Source organism: Micropterus salmoides, unplaced genomic scaffold (assembly GCF_014851395.1).
Source record: "Micropterus salmoides isolate LMB-PRFRI ecotype aquatic unplaced genomic scaffold, ASM1485139v1 Ms_hic_scaffold_7, whole genome shotgun sequence".
Taxonomy (NCBI): Eukaryota; Metazoa; Chordata; class Actinopteri; order Centrarchiformes; family Centrarchidae; genus Micropterus; species Micropterus salmoides.
The window spans coordinates 10,758,724-10,785,487 of record NW_024044459.1 but is presented as its reverse complement, the minus strand read 5'-3'; the positions used below and the strand labels follow the sequence as shown (position 1 = coordinate 10,785,487).

The 26,764-nt window shown below is 38.6% G+C and overlaps 1 protein-coding gene across 4 annotated transcripts in view; it reads left to right on the top strand.

The window, feature by feature from the left end:
- Positions 1-5,001: 5,001 nt before the first annotated feature.
- The window catches only part of rusc2 (RUN and SH3 domain containing 2), a 42,771-nt gene continuing 21,008 nt past the window's right edge, over positions 5,002-26,764 (top strand). For all 4 annotated transcript variants that reach the window (XM_038702893.1, XM_038702890.1, XM_038702889.1 and 1 more), the window contains exon 1: positions 5,002-5,153. The gene's annotated coding sequence lies outside the window, so the exon portion shown is untranslated. The remainder of the gene's footprint in view (positions 5,154-26,764) is intronic.

The following is a 26,764-nucleotide window of genomic DNA, read 5'->3' as shown; positions in this document are numbered from 1 at the left end:
CAGGGTTTGTGTCCCGTGCGAAACAAAACATTAAATGTTTTTATTTAGGCGAGTGAGGTAAATTGACATTAACGTTAGTTAACTTAAGTCTTAATTGACATACATAGCTATTTTAACCCAAACCATGATCTTTTCCTAACCCTAACCAAGTAGTTTTGTTGCCTAAACCCAACCAAGTACTTTCTGTGCCTAAACCTAACGAAACTGCAACGTTTCACGACTTTAATTATGCGCGTTTCAACATGGCAATGTATCGAAACGTTACGTTTTATCTTGAAAGTGTAACCGGATATTGCATATTTATTGTTGCTAAGCGTTGCTAACTTCACTGTGGATCCCTAAACGTCAATAATTGATGCAAAAGGGCTACCCAAGTCTTTAAAAAGCGACGACAAAGGGCCTTGACCATGCGTCAGACATTTGACGAGTAGGGAGTGAGACTGTGTTGCAGAGACTGTGTTGCCTCAGCTACAAGGTAGCCTTAGTTTTCATGTCAAGTGGTGCCATCTAGTGGCAGAAAAAAGTTATACCCTGAATATAAATGAGTGGAGAAACATGCAATGCATCCACAAATGGCAAGGGGGGTGGTCACTGAATGTCCTGATAAACATGAAAATTAATCATATGCTATAGTCCTCACAGTTACTACATTTAAAACCAGTTGGCCACTACCATCAGGACACAAAATTGGGGGATTCCTTTTGATAGATAGTTGTTCCATCCCATAAGTGAATTTTAGAGGTTTTGCTAAGGAGTTACTAAGACACTGTAAATGTTTCTTTATTTTTGTCCCCCATCTGTGTATTTTAAATACACAATACACCAAAGGTGATAAACATTTAATACCAAATCAAGTGAAACAGTCACTTTTGTTGGTGGTTTGAGGACAGACACATATGTTATGGGTAGACAGAAAGTCCAAAAAGCATCAATTCAACTGCCTATAATGGCTGACAAAGAATACTATGGGGGTGGCATAATAACACTTAAATCTGCTATAATCAACACTTAACGCATAACTATTTGTTTTTAAAGGGGTTGCTTGGACAAACACATAGAGCCCTTTTTGGTCTAATACATTATGGAGCTTTAAGAGTCTTTCAGCTTTTTGTTGCGATTTGCCAGCACACACCTTTACTCTTTTGATTCAGTCTCACTACATTGTTTTTGGTTGACAGCTGTTTCCACTGACAAAAGGGAAAACGCCATCTGTCCACAACAAACAGCAGCCAGACAAAATTAGCGACTGAATATTAAACAGGGTGGTGCATTTAGCTGCTAATACTTTACATAAGTGGCCAAACAGTTAATGCAGGTTTAACACATATTTACACATATGCACATATTTACACATGTAACACAAAATTACTGACCACATTCTCAGCAACATATCAGAATTCAGGACTCCCATTATTTAGATCACATTTGTAACAATTTCTCAATTTATTATGTGGGACTACTGTATGTGAAGAAGTTTAAATATTGGAAATATATACTCAGTTTTGCTTGGATAGTTGTTTGTCCCAGTCAGTCAATGTTAGATAAATCTGGTGTTGTGGTTATGCAGTTTCAATTTCATTTTATTAGAAATGCTTTTCCAATAAAAATGTGCACCCATTCAGTAAAAAACATCTTGAGAACATATGATTGCCTTGAGTTTCCTTGTCTAGCCTCCAAGATGAGCTTCATGATGGCAATCACATTAATTCATCTGAGGCTCAAGGCAACATGAAATAGAAATGTGATGTACCGAGAATATGAGTTCCACCGACAGTTTTCCAAATAATTTGGAATTTCTATTTTTCCTGGACCACATGTGCAGAAACTATTCCAAAACAAGTCAGATTATTCCAAAACAAGTCAGATTGAGTGTACTGTAGATCAGTGGTTCAACTTTGTCTGCATCATTCTGCTTGTTAAGACAAGTGGGTTTAGCACTTTACGATGCAGACATCAGACATAATTTTTTGTCAGTTCCAAGACCATCTGAATTAAGTTAAAGTGGGAAAAATATAAAGTCACAATTACAAATTGCATTTTATTTTGACATCAAGTCAACTGGGCCCAATCAGTTGAAGATGTCATGCACCCGCTGAAGTATCAGCGCTGAAATGATAGAGTAGGATCACAAGTGACCATCTTAAACAGGTTGTAGACTGTATGGGTTAAAAGGTCTTACCCTTCAGATTCTTCATAACCCCCCTGGTTAGGCCTGTAACCAGACACTTCCTTTGCCAACATAAGATTGATTCCACTGTGTCGGGACCTAAAATGACGTACCATGAGAACCTCCAAGAACTGACCTTAGATGAAATTTCATTGAACAAGTAATACTATACTGTAATCTTACGTTTAGTGCTCACTTGAAGAGCAGCAATAGCAACACCACACTTATACAACTACAACTCAGTTTTCCTTCCTCAATGATGCAGTATTAAAGTTCCTTGTTTTGAAAGCCAGAGCACTTCCTAACTGACTGATTGGAAACAGTTGAAATTAAAAGTGCTGAAATGAAGATACAAAGGGATTCAGACATTAGTGAAAAAGATTCACATTGTATGCACCATGTATTTGGTACTGTCAAGGGTTAATTGTGGCTATTAAATTCATTTTTTAAAATAAAAAGTGAATTTACCATTTCTGTCATACTTGGCTTTGGTAGCTTCACCTTTACTGTTTAACTAATTTTATTGCGAGTGGCTAAGTGAAAAAACAGCCAAAATTCATGTAATTTTTTTTTTCTTCCTGACTTGCATCGCTGTGGTTGACCGAGTTCAGCAGCAATAGAGTAAAGACCTCATGTTAAAGGAAAACCATTTTACACCTTCACATCTGGCAAATGAGCCGGATGTGAAGATGTAAAATGTTTTTCTTGTGTGTGATGTCAGGCGTTTCAAGAATATGGAGGCTTTAAGCTTTCAAATGACATTTTATATTCAACCGCTGAAAGCATTTTGAGGTGCTGACAAATTTAGACCTCCACTGAAAGCATCTTGCAGTCTTTACAACAGAACCCTTGGACAACTACAAGGAACAATCTATTATAAGAGCATGGGTTCAAAATATGCTCCTTAAAAACAGTAACATTGTATAACCAACAGATGGCGCTCTGTCTACACAAGGGACAAAAGGGACATGTAAGTATCTGAATCCTACTCATTTATGCCTGACCCAGTGCAGGTCCTATCACTGTTACTACTAGTTCTAATTAGTATTAACCTGTGATTTAAAAAAAAAAAAAGACAATGATTCAATCTATATTTGGAAGGTGTATGAAAATCCATTAAACGCTTGCCTTTGTTCCTGAAATAGAGGCAATGCACTAAATTAGAGACCAGTTCAAAATAACTAAAGTGATAGTTTCTCTCTGGAGCAGAGATGCTTCACTTTTCACCAAATAACCCACAAAACTACATGACAACAGCTTGTGTACTAATAAGGAGTAGATGTCCTGCTCAATGGCACTTCAGCAGGGTAGATGCTTCAAAACACGGTTCCGTTGAGACAAAAATGCAAAACATCTTCTTCAAATCAGATATCTGAGTGTTAACAATGGTTGTTTTCTTACAAGTTAAATATTCTTTTTCTGGTAAAGTAGCCATTGCTTAAATGTAAATGACTATTTTACATCACAGAAGTGAATAAACCTGTCCAGAGCTAGAGATTGATTTTTCTGTTTAACACCATCAGTCAAGCTTGTTGGCACTTTGATATCTTGTCTTATCTCCAGTTTTCAAGTGACTTATTTTACTACCAGTCTCAGTACAGCAGCACTAATTTTAAGAGTAAAATAATGGTTGCAGTTAGTTTGGACTGAAGATTATTAGAATAGCGTGCACATCTAGACATATTTCTGTATATTTAGTACAGAACAGTAGTCTGACTTCTGAATCTATTTTTTAATCTCAGTTTATTTGTTAGTTTTCAGATACTCACTATTGTTGTTGTTCAGTAATCTATAAAAATCTATGATGCCCTTCATTGCTGCAGCTATGATACAATTTTCCCACAGGGAACATAAAGGTTTCATAAAGTGAGACACTGTTGTGTTCTGAGAGGGAGCTGTAGCGGTTTGTGGGGTTAAATGAGATAAATGGAGTTAAGTCAAGATAAATATTGTGTGATGAACTGAACATTTCAGATGGTTAAATTATTAAATCTAACATGCTGCTCTGGACAGTGGTTAGGTCTGGTGACACACTGACCAAGGATCTAACGTGATAATGTTCAAATTTGCATGAATAATTAGATATGCTAATATGTTCTGCTTTAGGTTAAAATCTAAATTATAAGCAGAATTAATCATTTTAAGCCATTTGTTTGTATACATCAGGACAATGTTCTTTCTAGATTGTGTACGTCTCCTTTCATCCAATAAATGCTAACTTTTAATAGAGCAAACAGTACAACATAAATTATTTCTCTAGACACACAGCATGTCCACCTCCTCAAAGACTGAGTAGAGCTCCTTTGGCCATGGAGAACTGTATGATTTACTCCAAATAAACAATTTACATAAACTATCATCTGCCATTTCAATTAGGTGATACTATAGTTGGATCATTTCACAGATCCTTATACACTTACACACACTACAGCCCTTGTCTCCTCGAAAACATCTTACTGCTCTAAATTATATAAAGTCTGCAATTTGTTATTCTTTTTTGTTATTTTCTTTTAGACCCATACCCCTGCTGCATAGTTCAGTATGGGGGAGACAAGTTTCCTGCACAGTAACTATTTATATGTGTGCACGCCATGCACATATTTGCATGCATAAAATTGTGCTAAATAACATTTAAATTGAACTTAAATTATGTGGAATAAGCAAATTCATTACATAATGCCACTTTGTTAATGCCAGTGCAGTTTTCTAATCAATAAAGCTTCAGTGGATGCCATGCTGAGGTGACAGGCCTAATGAGCGCCAGTCGTCCCACCCAGGATTAGATAATCCAGTCTGGGACCAAGCAGTGACCTCAGGCTGACGTGACGCTCCAGCCCAGCCCATCCTGCGATGCAACGCCGCTGTGCGCCCTGCAGTCTCACAGAGAAAACAATATTCCCACGCGTCAAGGACTAGCAGCTCGCTTATCCACGGCTACATATGCTTTTCATCGAAAACAGACCTACTGTCGAACAACTGCGGCAAGGTGAGTGTGTTCAATTTTGATTTGTGTGGGGTTATTTGGTCAGAGCTGGGTGAGAACAGGCGGAGGAAAACGGAGAAAATGTTCAGTTTAGCAGCATCGCATCAAAAGATGCCTTTTGTCACACCGGGGTACGACGCAGCCTCGGCATTCAACCGATATTTTCCGCTCCCAAATTGGCTTGTCGTCTTCAAACAGACGTGAAACGCTTTAAAGGAAACATGCGTTACGTATTTTTTTTTCTTCGCAGGCAGTGGCACAAAGGCAGCGAAGCGGCGGGTAACGGTTTGACACATCATCGGCGTGTCATCGTTTATTTGCGGTTTAAAAGACCTTGCACACCGGATGAAAACACTTGATAAAACACAATCACACTTAAAATACGGTCATGATACACTGAAGTGGTTCAAAGTTGCCACACTAGCGGCCTGCACCCCTATATTGTCACCGTAATGACCCGATATTGCTAGAACAGCGGTACACAACCAGCGTCAAGGTGGACAAAACAAAGATACGATTTCCGCTGAATATTTAGCAAAATAAAAGCCCGGTTGCGTTGGGAAATCCTTGAACCAAATGTGATGATTGAAAAGACAACAATGTTAAAATTAATCTTATAAGCTTATTCATTTGGCAGTACGAGTCACTTGAATTAAAACAGAAGAATCACGTTATGTTTCACTTGCAAAACTGAACGTAACTATCAGAGAGGCACGACCAAAGTAAATTAAAAGAATTACAGGATACAAATGGTCAAAACCTCACCAAAATAAAACAGTAAGGTCATTATGTGGAAAAAGTCCAATTATATGTATTTTCTAAGAGTTGCTAATAAAATCTGTTAGTCAAAATCGGGCAAGGATAAAGTCATAAAATGGAGGCCTGCAACATTAGTGGAAGGCACTTGCATATCTATTATTTCATTTAACACAATAAACATTAAGAATATGAACCTACTCATTATAAAACCCTCTGGAAATACAGTATGGTTCATAATATTTCTCTTTAATTTGTGTAGCCATACATTCACTTTATGTAGCTACATATGAGTTAATTTGACTATTTTGAAGTGATTGTTTTTGCCATAGATGTACTAGGTTATTGAAAGCATTCTTTCCTAGTGTACACACCCAGGCTTTTATTTTGAAGGCAGGCTGGCTGTACTTCCTGATGTATTCTGGATGACACTTGCTGGTTGGTGTCTTGAGGTGCATTGCTCATTGCATGCAATATGGTGGGGATGCAGATAACTGGCCTAAACAGCAATAATATCCTGTCATGGCCACAGCATTAACCTATACCTTTTGCAACTTAGATAAATGAATATGAAATGTATGCTAGCTGCAAATCATCATAGTAATTATGTAATATTCCTTTAGTGCACAGTTGTGATCTCTAAAGGACTTCTTAGTGTATATAGTGTGGTGTTTTTATTAGGCACATTGTGGTTTCCTGTGGGATCTACAGTATCTTTCACATAATTATTGTCTGAGTTTATGTAATTCTTAGCTTGTGTTGTCTTTGACAATGACAGTCCACGCTGGTACGACATAGTCTGACACCGTGCTGTTAGAGACATGAAACGACTTCAAATTTCAGGAGGAGATTAGAGGGGAGGAAATACTTGAAAACATAGTTGTCCTCTGTTATGGAAAAAAACATTCTGCCATGGTGTCTGGTCTTCAGAACAGAGATATTTACAGTGTCAACATGTTGGCCACCTGCTTGCTTTTGCAGCATAATTATCATCCATTTCTTACTTTCCTATGAGTCACTGCCTGAAGATAGATGGGTACCTGTTCATTTGGGGAAATCGTATTTTTAGTATTATCTTCTGTTACTGGCAGTAGCAGAAGTTGCTGCAACAGTTCTTCTTTCTCAGATTATTCACCTGGATTTGTTCAGATAAGTAGTTGGTTGATTTATAATGAAGGTTTCCTGCAGAGGTAAACCCTGAAAATGCCTGATAAATGTACGGTATAGAGGAATATTGAAATGGCTGCTGCTGTTTTATGTCAGCATAAATATTTGCACAAAACCATCCCTCCTTTTAATCAAGCATCGATTAAAGAAAGAAAGAGATCAGAGAGGTAATGTGATCATAAATTTTTTGTCCTGATAACGAGTTGAGCAGCAGCGTTTTGTACCGGTTGTAGACGGTGGAGGGAGCCCTGGCTGATACCCGAACAAAGTGCATTGCAGTAATCAAGCCGTGAGTAAATAAAAGCATATATAACTTTGGGTAAACCAGCAATTGCTAAAAATGATCTATGTTTTAGAAATCATCCTGAGCTGGAAGAAACATGACAGAACAACAAAGGTTAGTATCAAATATAACTCCCAAGATTCCTAGCAGCCTGCTTAATATTAACTGACAGACCACATAGACCAAAAGAGCTGATGAAGTATGGAGGACCGGACAGAATGACCCCAGACTTATCATTGTTAAATATAGCCAAGAGGCAGCATATACAGTGGGTACGGAAAGTATTCAGACCCCTTTAAATTTTTCACTCTTTGTTTCATTGCAGCCATTTTCCAAAAATCAAAAAAGTTCATTTTATTTCTCAGTAATGTACACTCAGCACCCTATCTTGACAGAAAAAAACAGAAATGTAGAAATTTTTGCAAATTTATTAAAAAAGAAAAACTGAAATATCACATGGTCATAAGTATTCAGACCCTTTGCCGTGACACTCATATTTAACTCAGGTGCTGTCTATTTCTTCTGATCATCCTTGAGATGGTTCTACACCTTCATTTGAGTCCAGCTGTGTTTGATTATACTGATTGGACTTGATTAGGAAAGCCACACACCTGTCTATATAAGACCTTACAGCTCACAGTGCATGTCAGAGCAAATGAGAATCATGAGGTCAAAGGAACTGCCTGAAGAGCTCAGAGACAGAATTGTGGCAAGGCACAGATCTGGCCAAGGTTACAAAAAAATTTCTGCTGCACTTAAGGTTCCTAAGAGCACAGAGGCCTCCATAATCCTCAAATGGAAGACGTTTGGGACGACCAGAACCCTTCCTAGAGCTGGCCGTCCGGCCAAACTGAGCTATCGGGGGAGAAGAGCCTTGGTGAGAGAGGTAAAGAAGAACCCAAAGGTCACTGTGGCTGAGCTCCAGAGATGCAGTCGGGAGATGGGAGAAAGTTGTAGTAAGTCAACCATCACTGCAGCAATCCACCAGTCGGGGCTTTATGGCAGAGTGGCCCGACGGAAGCCTCTCCTCTTCTTTTTTAATAAATTTGCAAAAATTTCTACATTTCTGTTTTTTTCTGTCAAGATGGGGTGCTGAGTGTACATTACTGAGAAATAAAACGAACTTTTTTGATTTTTGGAAAATGGCTGCAATGAAACAAAGAGTGAAAAATTTAAAGGGGTCTGAATACTTTCCGTACCCACTGTATATGGAGAACAGAAGGGGGCCAAGAATGAAGCCTTGAGGGACTCCAAAACTGAACTGAGCGGAAGAGGAAGTGATTTACCCAGAGTGAGAGAAGATGTTCTGTTGGAGAAGTATGTGTGTAAAAATCTAAGCCTGAAGCTTGATTTCTACCAGACACGGTTTATAGAGGAGACACGCCACTCAATCACATCCTCAATACAACTCTATGGGGAAAGCCTGTAACGGCAAAGATGGCAGTTATCCCCTCCCACTAGAAAGCAATGGTCTGCTTTTAACAGCCAAGTGGCACGACTTGCCTATAAAGACTTTGTTCCTACCCACATTTCTAAGCAATGTAAGAGCATACCATGATCGGCTGTATCGATCTAAAAAAATTTAAATCGAGCAGTCACCTCTGTCTGCTGTCAGCAGTAGGTCATTAATGTTAAGAATATTTAATTTTCATTTCATTTATTTGACAGGGAAAGTGCTCATTAATTAACAGTAAAATAACTGTAAATGAGCCAGAGTTAGCTCAACAGGCTAATTAAGAATATTCTTAGGCGGCGTAATTGATGTAACAGGGAAATTGAAGACATGTCTAGCTTGGAGTCATTAGCTGACCCTACAAGTGTTCCCTGACCTTCCAGGTCTATTTTTTTCTGTCATGTTACTGTCCTTGTTAGGGAGACAGTGGTTAGACTGATAATGTAAGAGACAGTAGCTCAGACGTCAGGCTAGCGGATATCGGCGTTCTCTGGGAATCTTACAAGGTTCAGTCTTTACAAGAATGTTTACAAGAACTTACTGGCTCCACAGACCACAGTACAAGTCATGGATAGTAATAGATTCCAATTTGGCATAGCATTGGAGTCTAAACATCAGACAGATTTGTTGTTTTGCCAGTTCAAGATGACCTAATAGGGAAATCCTGTAGAAACTAGGGGAAGGACAGAAACATAAAAGGGACCAAAAGTCTTGTTAAGCTTCAGATTTGGTTGTTGTATGCTGCACTGTAGGTTTCAATAAACAATGCTATGTTATGTCATCAGTCTCCAAAGTTTCTTCATCACACCTGAACATGGCTCACAATAATTCAAAAGGAAAAGAACCAGAAGCAAGAGAATTGTTAAAAAATTGCCAGATTAAAGGGCTAACAGAGAAAAATACCTCCTTGAGCAGTTTAGTGGGGATTATATCTAATATGCACAAGGAGGGGTTGAGACTGCACTCTTTAACACTAAAATTGCAATTGGTTGAAACTGGGTAAAAGAGGCAGAATTAACATGGGGAATGGAGAGAATGCAAGAGTCAGGCTGAATTTGGGACCTGATATTCTCCGCCTTATTTACAAAATGAGCAAGACATTTTTCGGGTAGCTCAACATCCGGTTCGGGGAAAGAGGTGGAGGGATCACTAATAACAGAATCAGTTACCCCAAAAGGCCAATCTTGCATCTTTAACTGCTTTCTGATAAATGAACATTTGGGTTTTTAAGTATGCTATGTGTTATTTCGGACTTGTTGTTCTTCGAGTGTAATTCAGACAAGGGAGGTTATTTGATTTTTGTTTCCCTAGTTTTAAACGTTGCAATTTGGTCAAGGGTGGTTGATAAATTGAGAGGAGGTGTAATGGATTAAAGGGCGATGAATTAAAAGCGTCACAGAAGTTACCTGCAGAGCCAGCGCTGAGAATGCCGGTGTGTTGCAGGGTAGGACTAGGAGTAGGGAGCTGTAGTGGAACAACAGCATTGTGGTCAGTTATAGGCATATCCACCAAATTAAGACACAGAGAGAAACCAGATGAGAGTACTGAAGGTCTAAGGTGTGACTTTAGAATGTGTGTGGCCCCTATAACAGATTGAACAAGGTTAGATTAGGTTAAGGTTTGGGAATGGGAAGGGACAACATACTGTACATGAACATTAAAATCACAAAGAATAAGCACACTGGCATTTTTAGGTATATGAGGATGGTACCTAATAATAAAAACAGCCATACTACTCCCTCTTTTATAGGGCCTGGGATTATGAAAATGAAGGGTCTAGTCTGAACAGTGTTCCCCGGGGACAGTCATTCTCTGAACACAGGAGAACAGCAAAAGCTTCCTGTTGTTTCAGCGAGAGCTACATGAAGGAGGGTAGGGCGGGTCATGCCTTTAGGATACAAGCTACATGCTACAGTAGGATAGGCAGATTCATGGCTGGTTAGCATGCTAACTTCAGTAGATATCTCTGCAACACAATACATAGATTTTTGTCATAACTCTGGGAAACTGTGATTGACATTTGTGACTTTTAAGCAATCCTTATAGTGAAAACTGATTAATCGAGAAAATGAAAATAATTATTAGTTTCACCTAATATTTGGTCGGCAGCTGACCTTTAAATTCATTAACATTTCATTTCTTGATTATTATTTGGATGTTTGGATTTTTCAGATCATTTAGTGTAAAATAATGACAATTTTTTAAACTAAAAATTGTCAGAGCTCAAATTGTCACCCTCAAATTCCTCATTTTGTCAAACTGTCCAGACTTGTCCACTATTAACAATTTGGAGCCGGTGAATGTTTGTATTTTTAGCTTGATAAATTATTTTGTGAATGTGAATTTTCAACAGCAATATCTCAGCACTTAAGTGTTTTTTCACTTTGTCTTCTCTAATGAGACCAGTGCTGCACATGTCAGTGTGAGAAGGGACCTGTGAGTATTGAGCGAATCATAGTTAAAACCACAGCTGATTCAGTGTGTCAGGCGACGGCGTGTTCAGCTGCTCTTCCCGATCTTGGAATGTGTCTGTCTGTGTTATGTAATTGAGGGCCTGCGGAGGTTGGATGTGTATACTTTCTGTGTGTGTGTGTTTTTCTATGTGTGTTTGATGTGTTAGTATGTCCTGCTTTTTCTATGTGAGCATATCTGATTTGAAAAAGCACTGTATGCAGATATCATGCAGGCCTTATTGTGTGTTATCCAGTTTCCCTGAATAGAGTTTTTCAAGACTCTGTTATCTGTAGCTTAACTTCACAGTAAAAATTGTTGCCTAAATGCTTTGGTTGGCTTGTGTTGAAGGATTACATTTCAACAACATAATTATTTTGAGAACTTTTCAAGGCGTGCCAAAATCCCAATCCCTTTTTTTTTGTCTAAAACTCTCTTGTTGAGGGGGAAACAAACAAAAACATCAAGCATGCCACTCAACTTGTGCTTGTGGAAGTCAGAGCTTGGACTATCCTATTCCCGCTGATGCCATGAATGCTAAGATTATCTGCAACCAAGCCACTTAAAAAAGTATCTCAAGAAATTGTGTTCACCAAATTATATTTGCAGGTTAAATATTTATTTAGAAGGGAAAGGCAGGATTGGCACATTTGTCTTAATGAAAGTTATGGTTATTGCCGTCATAATGCTTGCCTGAAACCCATTGTGTTTCAGAGTGAGTCTGTGAACAGAAAGTTATTTTAAAACCTGCAGGTCAGACTGTGTTCACAAACATTTGAAGCCTACGTGAACTCTCCCAGTCAAAGAAACCTCTGATGCAGAGCCCATGTGTAGCCTCTGCAGGCCTTTGGTGGTTTGGCCTTGACATGAACCTCCCCTTGATGTTGGTGCAACATTTCTGTCAGAGGTTTGCAAAAGTATTGTCAGGGTTCCAGGAGTTCCACAGGGAACCGATCCTGGTCTGTTTCCAATCAGAGGAATGGCTATGGATTCCTTGAAGTCCTTTTGCTTGTTAGGGTGTGGGCGGTAGTACAAAAGTATTGGAGTATATTTATTTAAATAATGTACTTTAATTTTAAGTTAGGTTTAATGTTGAGGTACTTGTACTTTTAATTTTTCTATTATTTTATACTTCTAATTCACATAAATATGATAATTAGGCCAAGCCGGTATATTGGTCTACATTTGTAATTCTGACACACGTCTAAGGGTTCTGTATCAAGATTGTTTGTTTATGCTATGTGTCTACGTTGAGAGGCAATTCTGCATGACTGCAGAACTCTGCAAATACTACCACTGGCTGTGTGAGTCAAAGTGAAAGGACATTCAGCTTCATGAATACCACCACTATATTACTACTTTTAAAATTTGAGTGCATTTTGCTGCCGATATTGTTATATATTGATATTTTCTTTTTTAATTGTAATGGAGTATTTTACTTTATTATTAAAACTGTAAGGACACAAGTCACGACTGCAAATTGGTGTTTCTGAATAAATATGTGCATAATAGATGTAGCTGTCCTTTTTGAGACTTTGAAGTCACACACATTGACACAAACACACACTGCTTTTGCCCTCTAGCTTGTTTCATGGCTCGCGGCCTGCAATCCTTCACTGATTAAAATGCACCCAGAAGAGTGTGGGGGTGTGTGTGTGTGTGTGTGTGTGTGTGTGCGCTGCAGCAGCAGCAGCAGATGAATGTTGCCCTACTCTGTATTTTGTGCTCATTTGTCTGACTGTGAAAGAGCATTGAGAGCTTCCGGGACACTATCAATATACTGGGGACATGTTCACTGTGCTGTTGTGTGGATCTGAACAACAGTCTGGTAATTACATGGTGACTGGAAATTCTGAATCAGGCTAGAAATATGGACAGAGAGGGAGAGGCGGTAACTTTCTCCACCTAAACCAACAAATGCACTAAAGCTCAGAACAAATTTAAATGTTTTGATTATTGTTAAATGCCATAAAAATAAAAATCCTTCAAGCTTGAAGTTGAACTCAAGGCATCAGTGTTTCCTTATTATTTGGCTCCACAGATTCCTGATTCTCTTCTGCCTTTGCAGTCCCACAATTACTGGCAGAAACATTGCTTGATGAAAAGATTAATACTTGGCCTTAGAGGCAAGACTCGCCCAATGGTAGATTGACTAATCAATTAGTCAATTTGATTATTGATAAAGTGTTCAAGTAATTTCTTAAGGAAAAGTGCAAAATATTCTCTCTTGCAGCTTCTCAAATGTGAGAATTTGCTGCTTCTGATTTATTTTTTTGATGTAATTGTAAATGATACTCTTGGTTTGAAAAATGTGTCATGCTGAGTGATGGGCATTTTGTCGCTAAAATTACTTATCTATTGATTGGGAAAATAGTCAGTAATAAAAATCACCATTAGTTGGAGCCCTAATAGTATTCCATTTTGGTAGCGCTGGTTCCCAGGTCTTGGTACTGTGCATATTCGCTCACTGGCACTACTAAATGGAACGGAGCCATCATTGGTGTTACTAGTTACATCTGTGCTTTTCCTTCTGACAAGTCACAATGCCAAATGACAAGTCTTTGTTGTTGCTACACATACACACAAGAGTACACCAAGAGTTGTGGCTCATGTACACTCAAATACACCTATCAATATCAAGATATTGATTACCGTACCACTTCCACTATTTCCTGTACTTTAAGATACATTTCACTGATAAAGTCAATGAATTATGGTTAATATATTACAGTTTTATTACAGAACTGATATGTGGTACAGAGTCATGACAGGTTACATACATGCAAGAGGATGGTGTGTTCAGGCAGGACAACATAGGATAACCCTTGAAATAAAGAAGTGTCTTACAAAAAATATTAAGTGCATACATTATCTGAAAGGCAAAAATTACTCGTTATTGAACTTTACATTGATGTTCATGCATCCATAATGCTGAACAATTATTGTGAGCCAGGTTCAGGTGCGAAGAAGTTTCGGAGACTGATGAAGACTTAACATAGCATGGTGTGTTGAGCCTGGCCGAGGAGATACAGTGCAACATGTGAACACATCAAATGCCAACAACCAAATCTGAAGCACAACATCTTTTGGTCTCTTTTATGTTTCTGTCTTTGCCCTAGTGCCTGTAGGTTTCCCCTCTTAGGTCATCTTTAACTGGCCTTAACCTACAACAACAAATCTATCTGATGTTTAGACTCCAGTGCTACTTCATATTGCAATCTATTACTAACCATGAGTTGTACTGTATTCTGTGGAGCCAGTAAGATCTTGTAAACATTCATGTAAGACTCAAGCTTGTAAGATTCCCGGAGATCACCGATATCTGCTAGCCTGACGCCTCAGCTACTGTCTCTTACCTTATCAGTCTAACTGTTTTCTCCCTTACAAGAACAGTTACGTGAGGGAAATAACTAGAGCTGGAAGGTCAGTGTGAGGTCAGCTAATGACTCCAAGCTAGACCTGTCTTACCTTTACCTGTAACATCAATTAAGCCCCCTAAGAATATTCTTTAACACATATTAATAATAATACAGTGATCTGCCACTTGCAAGATCAAAAAGCTTGGTATAGAATGATTTCTTTAAAAAATGCTGTTTAAATAATTTGCTTATAGTAATCAATCAAGTAGTCCGCTTACAGTGTTGCCACTTTTTATACATGACGACAGCAGATGGAAATATACACTATACAGTGAGCAATTTGACTTGGACAGATGTGGTCACTATAAGAGGTTTCCACTGTAATAATTAAAATGCCTGTGACTAGAAGCTTGCTGGGTCAACACTCTACTTCCTCTTTAAAAAGCAATTAGTCACCCTTCAGAAAGGCATTTAACCTCTATAAATGCTTGTGTCGTTCTGTTGAGATACCTCCTGCTGTTAAAGTACTAAGAAAGAGCATAAAACCTCGCAAATGTTCTCTTTTGGAAGTAGATATAAGGTGGACAATAGTGGCAAAGCTAGTATGGTATCTCTCTACAAACTAACTCTCAAAGGGATTGCGTAGTGAAAACTGCTGGCCACCTGTACTAAAAGTACTGTGGGACTACGAGGTGATCTGGAGTCCATCTCGGTTGGATATTTGTGTGTGCAGCAGCATGGGAGCAGAGAGAGGAGATAGATGGAAGGAGGGAAGAAGATGATTATAGAGGCAGAAGTGGGCAAAGGGAAGACGTATTACAATGCAGTGTACACAGTGGATGGAAGAAAAGCAGAGAGAGTAGTGGAGCAGGGATTTAGTGAAGCTGAGGGGGGATGGGAGAGCAGAGGGGAAAGCATTAAGGATCGAAAGAAGGTTGGAACGAGAGTGAGAGGTGCTTGGAAATGGATCAGAGAAAGAGGAGAAGAGTGAGAAGGGCCTAGTCAGCACAGAGGGAGAGGGGTGTTGGCTGAAAGAAAAGAACTGCAGCTTTAGAAACATCATGAGATTTGTCTCATGACGGTTTTCATTAATGTAGCTTGTGTATTTGTGTTCATGTAAGCGTAGACGTGCAGCAGTGTCAGTTATTTTTAATTAACCCTTGTGGGGAAACTTTTCTACCTTTGACCCATCCTAATGATTCAGATTAAGATGAGACCAAAAACTAGCTTCCTTTTAAGGACACTGAAGAAAAGGTACAGTACATGCACTCAATCCCAAAAACTCAAGTAAGTTGAATTTAATGTGTAAATCTAATACAACTCAGAATGATTTTAATTTAAGGCAGATAGAGCTGCGACCATTAGTCGATAAATTGATTAGTCGATCCACAGAAAATCTTCTAGTATTTTGCTAATTGCTAAAGTCACATGATTTATATGTGAGTCAGAGCAAGATGTCATGTTACCAGCTGCTTAATGCTGGGCTAGTTTTACCACAGAGCTCAGATACATAAGATATTCTGACACAGCACAGTAGGAAAAGCACAGGTGTAAAGAATAAAATGACTGATGGCTGAATTCCATTTAGCTGTGCCTGCTGTCTCGCTGTCATTCTGTCATGGCTTACTGGGACACTTGAAATAGAAGGGAGCCATCATTAATGTTATTAGTAACACCTGTGATTGTCCTGCTATGACAAGTCAAAATGTCTGCTGGTTTAAAGATCTATGGTTCAAATAAAGTTCAATACCAAAACCCAAAATAAATAAAATGTTATGTAATTTGGACATTTCTGCCAGTGACTTAGTAAGAATAGCTCTCTTGATGTTCATGCTCCCCTGTAGGTTGAGAAATTCTGTGTAATGTCATCTAGGCTGTACAATATGTGCCAGATGCAAGGAAGAAATTTGCATTCAGAGTAAACAAAACATATAAGAGAATGAAGTACTCAAAACTGGGTAATACTGAACAGGAGGACTAACTCTAACAGTAGAACTTATATGTTTACATCAGGATTGTATGTTGTTACATGCTGAATTGAAATATGATAAAAATGAGTAAGTGCCTTTTATTTGTTCAGTATATAATTAAAAATGTAATGTACTGTCTATATTATCTAGATGTTCTGGTATTGTCTTAGTTAACAATTCATAAACTGAATATATGTAAGGAAGTAAAATAATCTGAGCGACAACAGATCATACTTTTAAATTCAAATTCAGTGACATTTGGTTTGCAGCAGGGTTCACAGAAAATGCATCGTGTATACCATGCCAAGCTATTGTGTTTTTGATAAAATAAAGCTAATCTGCTGTAAATGTTCTTATTTGCATTTTAAGCAATCAGCTATTGCCTGCCACATTCCTCCTGCTGTGGCTTGATGTCCGCTAACACTGATAGCTGTCAGTGGTGGCAGCACGCTGCTCCACTGTTATATAAGCATCTATAAGCTCTTCAAGTTCAGGCGGAGAAATGGGCAAGGGGGGTAAACGGTAAGCCTTTGGTGAAGCTGGGATCAAGGTCGTATGTTCATCTTTAGCTCGCTGAGAACACACAGGTAGCTCAAGGCATTGACTTGTGTGTTTACTGTCCGTACGCATGAAAAGGTGGATTAAAGAAATTAGTTTACCAGTATACCATTTTTAGGTGAAATTAGGTGTGATAATAAAGTATTGGGGAGTAAATTGAAAGCATCTTTATCATTCATGTGTTAAAACATACAGTAAATCACATTTCATGTAAACTTTCTGTTGGTCCTGTGAGATTTGTCTTTGGGTTCACTGAAGAGAATAAACCTTTTGAAAGTTATCCTTTTCAAGAAAATAGAAAATAGACCACTTCAGCTCATTTTGCTCTGGAAGAAAAGCGCCCTCGTTTTGTTTTGTGCCAGAAAGCAATCAGGACACTTCCCACCAAAGCAAACTGTGAATCTCATAATGTGAAATACACCACAGAGGTCAGTGCAGGATAGCGATCGATGGTGTAATTCCACTAATGACATATACGATACAGCACTTTTAAGGAACCCATTTTAATAAACCGAAAACCCCTACCAGCTTCAGTAATTATGCTTTGTACCTGGCCCAGACTTTTGACCTGTGAAGGAGGCAAAGGGAAGGGAGCATTTTCCTAAAATGATCAATAAAGCGTCACATTTCTCTGTATCAGTTAATACATGGACATCAGTTCACACCAGCATGTTAAGTGTAGGGCTGCAGCGATGACTTTAGTACTCGAAGCTTCTATAGATTATTTCAACGATTCATCGATGAGTCGTTTAAGAAGTACTTTTGCTTGGTGGCGGTGGCGGCTGTGAGGTAGCACATGTAATAATATTGGTACAACTCACGGCCCAAAAAGGAGAACAAACGAATGTGTGTACATTTTACAGCTGAGGTCTGCGGATTACTCAACAATCATGATTTCAGTTAAATGCTAAAGTTGCTGTTACTGTTACCTTGTCCCTGGTCCGCTGGCAGAACACCGGGTTATTTCTGACCTCCACTTTGCAAACAGCGCCATTATAATCACTTCGTGTTCACAGCTTAAGCGCGATGTGCGACAGTAATAAATGTCCCTGCGAAACACTGTGCTGTATAGTTATATGGATTAAACGAAGCATCAATGCAAAGAATTTGTGTCGATGCATTTTATTAATTGATTTAATCAATGAATCGTTTCAGCCCTAGCTCAGTGCCACCTGTGGTGTTTCTTAGCTTCAAGGTTTATAGCTGGAACACAGAATAATCACAACAGAGAAAGAAACAACACAGAGGGCCATAAATAAAACTAAATATCAGAGTCATCATAAGAGTGAAAAGGGCAGTAGATGAAATTGCTGGTAGCTCTTACAGTACGGTAATTTACTACCAGAGTATTTGTATCTCAGAGCAGATAGGAAATGGATGTGGAAGCACAGATTGAAAGAGCCAGTCTGTATATGGTCTGTCTAACGCACATGCTACTAATGTAACATGCTACTAATCTCTTTTTAGGCACGGTAGCAGCATAGCTGTAGGGAAGGCAACATTGGTCTGTCTGCAGTTCTTTCCAGAGTTAAATAACTCAGGAGCTATTTGATGGATTGCCATGAAATTTGGTACAGACTTTCGTGGTCTCCAGAGAATTTTTCATAAAGACTTTAGTGATTCCATTACTTTTTTCTGCCGCCAGCAGCTAGTCATAATGTCTTGTCCAAGACAGAATTTCTTTCAGCCTCAGCTGTACTTTAAGATAAATGCAAACATAACACACTTATATGCTAATATTATCCATGTTAACATCAGCTTTTTGTCATTCAGCCCAAAGCACAGCTGAGCCTCAGTGTATCTGAGGCTGACAGATAGGCTGAAGAAAGCTAAACCAAGTCTGACAATGTTAAGCTGAATGTGAATGATCCTAAAATGGCTACCACACACAGGACAAACCCTCTTTATGGCCTTTCCCTCCAGTGCCGTGCTCTGTCCAAACATAGCAAGGCTGTCCTTTAATATTTCATCCATCATACTGTAGCTATAAACACTTAGTTTTGAATAGAGTGATAACCTTTAAATTATGAATTTTTTATTTGGACATACTTTCCATCACTTGGCTGGTGTTGAATTTCCGCTGTGAATACATGGCTCAGTAGAGCATGAGATTAGGTCATTTCCTGGCTGTTTCCTATTTTTCTCCCGTACTTATCAGTGCAGCTTTTTGACATTCTGTGTCTTCCTGGTTAGACAAAGTTCAACAAATCACAGTTTGTTAAGCTGAAGGCAGTGAAGTGAGACAACCCCAAAGTCCCACGAAACCTTCAAGGTTGTTTCAGCGTTCGTCCCTTTTTTCCCACACTTTTTTATCAGGCTTTATTTGACACTGCTGTGAGATGGTGTATGCAACACACAAAAGCTCTTTTCATTCAGTTAGCAGCGGGCGCACACACACACACACACACACACTCACACACACACAGACACAGCTGAGCCTGTAACTCAACAACTAGACAGCTACCGACAGTGCCATTGGTGCAGGAGACGAGAGAGAAACAGAGACTGTCTGAACAGAGGATAAATTAAAAATGAGTTCACAGTGACAGTGTGGTTGAAGGTGTGAAGTGGCTTGGAATCATCATTGAAAGCAGGATGGGTAACCAAAACCAACAGGCAGCCAGCTAATCTATGATCTTTGGCTGGTGTTCAGCCAGTTCACCTGGTAACCGAGTCAAGTCTCATAATAATGAAAAATATTGAAATGATTTCGATAGTTAAATTTGAAAAACTTGAATTTGTTTAGTTTACAACTCATAAGACATCTAGCTGTAGAATTGTTTTTTAAGATGTTTAGGTTGCAGTAACAGTTTCAACAGCATTTAAATGACTATATTTCAGTGTTAAGCAGGTCCCAACTAGAAACATTTTCTTCCTGTACTAATAAGAAAACAACATTTCAGTCACATTTAAGCTCAGATTTAACCTAGACGCCAAGAAGCCTTTTGACCGGCAAATTACCAAAACATGCTTACTGGGAATTTGTTTAGTCAACAACCTTTCAACCATCTGCAAATAAATTACGGCCATTTTCTGAGATAGGGCAAATACAACTTTGACTTAAAATACAAAGGGGCAATATTTTGGAATTTATCAGCTATTTTGGCTTTTATACAAAAAGTTTTTTCCTATCTCCTTCCTCCTATCTTCCTATTGAATCATACAAATAGTCATTCCATAAACCCGAGTCGCACTGTGAGTGTGGATTACATCCGTCATCGTAATTGCCACCTCCTCTGGCTGTGTCGTCTGTTTCTGCCTGGCTAAGGTACGCCTTCACTCGGATGCACCCCTCCCAGGCTCAGATTTATTCCTGGAAGTACAGCCCTGATGATATAAGAGGGAGGATGTCCTTTGTTACAGCTTTCCTTTTCCCCTCAGTGTGTGTGTGTGTGTGTGTGTATGCATGTTTCATAAATAGGTCCTTTTCACTGTACCAAAGAATCCATTAAGGACATGTTTGTGGAGACAAATAAAAGCTAATTGGCTCTAACAAGAATACTCAATGAACCCCTAGTTATCAGAGTATTGGCATGGATAGAAAACCCTGGTGGTATTTCCCTCTTCTCCCTTTCTCTTCTCTGACTCTGTAGCAGAACAAGACTAAGGAGGAAAGGTGGCTAAAGACATATACTTTTTCATACTTTTTCGTGCAAGGAGGAGAATATGACCTTTGCATGATGGTTAGGGATCCGTCAAAGTGGCTGGTTGTTTGTTCAAACTGAAAGGCCTCAAAGCTGAAAGGCCTCAAACCCAATAATACTCAGGGTGCACCACAGCAAAGTTGGGTGTGATTTATCTGTGAGTTTGTGACTCCTTCCAGATTACATACAGCCATTGGTCCATTGTTGATATAAAAACATTATTTAGTACATCTTTAAGTATTGGTAGAAACATATCATCTGATACTCATGCTCAAGTAAAATTGTTGATTCCGGTTTTTCTGGGCAAGTTATGGATCTTATTGTTTTGTGCTTTATTTTCCTGCTAACTTGATAAGATTTAATGTTCAGTTCAGTTCAGTTTATTATGAATGACATGCTGAACCCGGTTAGCAGAATTTCTGAATGTCAGGTGAGGACAATTTGTTTGTACAATAACAGATGTTGCTCATGGGTGAGCAAACCTGGAAAATGTCTACACAGTCGAAACAGGAAAAGGTTTTGATCATTGAGCATTGATTAATCAATTTCAGATACAGCCTAACATCAATTTTTTTATTTATTAAAAAAAAGGAATATCAAAACTAAAGAATTAGATAAAAGATACCAGGCAATACTGATTATGTTTCAACACTGGAACACAAAAATGTGGATCGATGCACACATAGACTGTGACTTAATGTAAGCAAAAGACTAACACATGCACAATCTCAGTTGAAAGGCACTTATGTGTATGTCTCTTTTCCCTCTCACTGTTATCACCACGATTACTTCAGTTTGTTTTTGACACATTCATAATTTTTCCTTCCTCGATTCTTTTTATGGTTGTTTTCTCATGATGTCGCTTTCGCAGCTTGGCATTGCAGCTAGGGTTTCTGATGTCATGTAGGAAATGAAATTTGATTGGCCAGGATCATCCTCTTTGTTCTTCTTAACCCGTTATATGATCTGATCTGCTGTAATCGGGTAATAACACTGGTCTCAATAGTATTACTGTAGGCTTAAACATCTCTATGTTAGAAGCTTGATCTTCTCTATAAAATGCTTTTGGTAGACTGTTATGACAATTTTGGAAAGTTTGCTAAATGTAGAGGTATTTGTCATTGTGGCATGGATGCCAGGAGACGTGGTGACAAGTGCCAACCGTATTTTTGTCTTTATTTTATGTTTAGATATTTTTTATGACCTTCCTGCCAGTGTATGTGCATGTCTAGTATGAAAACGTCCCATTATTTAGCGATCTCCCAGATGGATGGTTCCTCTGGCTGTGGTGGAGCATAATGGCAGTGGCACAATAGGTCTATTCAGTGGTCTCATTCACAAGCTTCTCTGTTTCAGTTTCTGTGTGTGGACATTAATACTTGAATAGCTTGGTGGCCCATATGCATCTGTCCACTCTGCTACTCTCGTAAGGGGCAGTGAGTCCAGCATCACACAATGCCATACAGCGCCTGTGATGAATGTATTATATCACACAGAAGAGCTTGCATCATGATTTATGGCAATACTTCCTGTAGGAAAGTGACACATTTCTGAGGTCTTTTTTTCTCAAATTTGCTATTGCTACCTACTTGATGTTTAGGAACGCCTTGTGATAATGTTGTAATGAATTGCAATAAATGGTATATTGCAATTCATTACAAAATTATCGCTAACTGCAGCCCAAATAAGGATGAGTGACAGAATGAATCACGCTGAAAGCTGAACATTACCTTCATTAAAGTAGAGATCTGTCAGAGGTTTCAGCTACTGATGCACCGAATGTTTGGCAACCATAATTAATCGTCCGAAAATAGCAAAAAAAAAAAGCAAAAAAAGCCCTTTCGGTGTCCGGCCTAATGAGTTAAAAAAACTAATAAATTTTACAGAACAATTACGTTTTGACATGTCACCACTGTGTAAAAGAAAGATGCAAAAATTGCCATTTGCAGACACTGTTCATCCACTCCATCTGAGGTTGACTTCTTAGAAAATAACCACTTTGAGTGTTTCTGTCACTCGTTTGTGAGAAGGCGATTAAGCTAGCCGCACCTAAATTTGGAGTGCACTCGTATTCAAGCCTTTATGGTAAATCCACTAAAATGGACCAGTGCGAGCTGACAGTCATTTTCTCTCTTTACAAAGACAATTGTTGCAGTATGAGAGTCCTACCTGAAGAGAGGCTGTGAAGTCTTCATGTTACGCTATACGAGAACCACATGCAACATTACTTATCAAATTGGGTCGGACTAGATGAATTTAGTACAAGGATACATATGTGACAGCGTCCAGTTTTCAAAATAAGGTGTCTATACAGTATGGAAATAAGATTAATTAATAGTATAAAACATATTACATGTGTCCATTAAAAATAAATGGACACATGTAATTTACTTTACCGGACCCTCTCGGACCCCCCCACCATCGTCATTTTGCTGTGTCATTGTCTTTTTAAGTGAAGCTAAGCTAAACCTTTGAGTGTTTGCTGTTGGAATGCAAATGTTAAGGTTGTTGTAGCAAAATCATAATATGCTTATTTTAACAAATCCACTCTTCTTGGAAATTTGGTACCGATTCCAATTCGGAACCGGTTCTCGCTACCCAAACATTACTTCCCAGTAACATTCATGGAAGCATCATAGGCATACATATTAATACTCTGTAGGAGGAAAATAGATGCATAAAGAGGACTTCTACAGCTACCACTGTAGGTACTACTACCACACCTTTCCAGGCTTTATACTGCTGACCCGGAAAATCTTTGGAGAGTCAGACTGGGTTGTTTGTGCAGCCTCTTCACAAAACCTTGTAAGATTAGATGAGACTGTTGCTTTATACTGACAGAATGGATGCAGCATCTTTCTCTGCGTACAGTGTGTGCACTCATGTGGTCTGACTTGTTTCTCTACAAAGCTATTTTGTCTGCAGCAGTCTTGCTTACAAAGCTCTGTACCAGAAAATAGAGAGCAAACAGTTTGATCCTCTGTGTAAAACACACACGCTCACACACAGTGACCAAAATCTTTTTGATTTAAACTAATGGCCATGCCTTTTAATGTAGTTATGAATAATTTACTAAAATAACATCCTTTCTGCAAGGATATCCACAAGAACAGTTAATAAAAGGCATGAAGCCATATGGAGTTTTGCTAGTAGCCTATCCGGATGTCTTCCTCCTTCTTGTCTCAACACACTTTGCACAAGCTAGCCTGCCTGACCCTGCAGCTAATCTCTTAAACCAATTTTAGTTTCCCCTCTCTGGTGTTAACATTGCCTGCATCTTTATCTGGACCATTAAACTAATCGTATTAATGTCACTTTCCACTGACAGGAACCATCAGACTTCAGATGCATTAAAAGTTAGACGATTAAAAGGAATACATGTCCGAAACTTTTATCACTACTGGATATGATATTAATTATTAATTAATTGCAGTGGAGTATTTTCTTTATGTGCCCTCTTTGGTTTTATGTAACAAGAAGATCTCAGACTTCCGCCATGACGTCAGGTTACTAACACAGGAGTAGTTGAACATCAGACTTTTTGTGACCGTTATACATGTAAGCCTATATAATCAATACAAAATGCGCTCGTCTCTAGTGACCTTATAAAGTAATTAATGGTAATATTACGTTATTTGTACAGCACCTTTCAAAGACTGGAGGACTGGAGGGCCACTGCATGGTGAATATGAATTTAAAAAGCTCTCCCAGCCATCACCAGCTATCACGAGGTGCCTTTGAAGAAGGCAGGTGACTCCCAGCTAATCTAGTGAAGAATGAAGTATAAGCCTACATGGTTTTTTTTAGAAGGTATTTAAAGTTGTGACAACATAGGTGTGGCAAACAATGGTTGTCTTCCCTCAATAATTTATCAAGTGAAGTTACTAAAAACAGTATATCTGTCAAACTTAATACAGTTTTATAATTTTTGCCTGCAGCAGGTGCGCATGTGCTGCCAGCTCCTTTGTTGAGAGCTGTGCAATAAAAAGGTTCCACTTCTTGGTAGGTGAAGCTGAAGCCTCCCTGACGGTAAATACCATTCCATTCCTCCGTTTAAAAAGGTCATTTGTCAAGAGTGGCTTCTCAGTTATTACCCTGCTCCTGAGTAAACTTGTCTCATCATGCTAACGTTTAGCTTGAGACCTGCTGTCTGCAGCCCCAGCTGGCCTTTCTCTTCTCTTTAATTTGCAATAAAAATGATGAAACAGTGCTCACTAATCACCTGCTTGTTATTGTACTTGTAAAGGTCTCATCAGCATTTACATATAATTATCCATGTGAATCTGTGTTTGTACATCTCTAATGAACTGTAATGTTACTTGGCTCAATTGCTCTCATCTCCTGCTCATTTAGTCCCTAAAACCGATTTCTTTTAATTCTTTCTTTCTTTCATCTGTAAAACTTCTCCCACCTTTCTTTTGCTCTAGTCACAACACCTGCAGAAAGATTTAAGATCCAACCTTTCATTTCAACTGTGCTTTTAATTGACCTACTGTATCTGGGATTATGTTTTACTAAGCAGATATAATAGAGGGATTACTCCAAGTCTTAGTTAGCACTCGTCTGGTCCAGGTCATGATTGGGTGAGCAGATGATTTTAAGCAACATTTAATTCCTACCCCAGCTTATGTTGTACCTTTTTTATAATGCTTTACTGAAGACATTGCAAAGCATGAATTAACTTACACAAGCCAAATTTGATTAACCTGGGCTTGGTAGGACTGCCAACAGACACTGAGGCTGAAGAAGATGTTATGTGGTACATCGTGCTATATGATAAATAATTTCCACATTCATTTGATTGTTAAACTGCATTTAATACTTTAAATTTGCGTGATATCTGACATTGCCTACTGGCATGACATTGAAGCATTTTTTTCCTGGCTCAATTCATCTGCTGTAATTAGACCAAGGTACTACACTAAGTTATATATTGACATCTAAAACGGCTAGTTTCATGAATATAGAACCTTGCTACCCTGTAATTGAACGATGCATTAGCAGCCAGTGTATATTCATCTGCAACCAAGTGTACTGTTAATGTGTCCATGAATGAAATCACAAGATGTTGACTATATAAGATAAACAAATGATCTAAATACCTAATTAGCCTAAAAAGGGGAGAGAGATGTGAATTTGGGGGTTTTCTGGATTTTAATTTTAATGACACATGACGGTGAGGGAAACTTTTTCTGTGTATTATTATTTGTGTCATACAGAATGGGGATGAGATCATAGCCCAGTTTAAGAGTCAGCTGCTAGGTGTGTGTGTGTGTGTGTGTGTTACTGTTTCCACTTCACATGGTGATGACTCACCCTGCTTAATGTACAGATGGGAATAGAAGGATATAGTTTTGTTAGGTTTTCTGCAGCTATTTTAAATTAACTTATTTTAGTGCTTTTAGTGCAAAATTAAGTTGACATCACCATGGGACATCTCAGTGTTTGCTCAGATATTGCCAGTTTTAAACAGAAGGTTTAGGCCCAGTGAATGATGCTATTAAGTTGCATTACAGTGGGAACCAGTGCTTTTAGAGCTTTACCTACAGTATGTACTAAACCCCGAATAGATTTTTGACTATTCCTTTTGTTTTGTTTTTCTTGCACGTCCACAATCTTTATTGAAGTACAATACTAAATACTAAAGTCCCACTTAAAGGTGTTAATTTTACACATTCTCTAGTCATCTTTTGGGTCTGGTTTGGGAATTCATGTTTTTGCTGGGCCTTTAAGACATTGTATGGGTGAACTTGACTTTAAAGGTCCCAAATGCACATAAATGTGTCGCCGTTGCGTCTAAAGACCCCCAAACTATGAGGAAAAAATGATCCTCTCTCGTTTTCTCCTGCTCAGTCTTTCAGTAAATGTGTGTGTAAACACAGCGTTTGAATTTGGCTCTCTTCTTGACGCCATGGAGGGATCTGTGTAGCATAGGACCTCCTCCAGACCTTTAGCGCAGTAGACGGCCCCGCC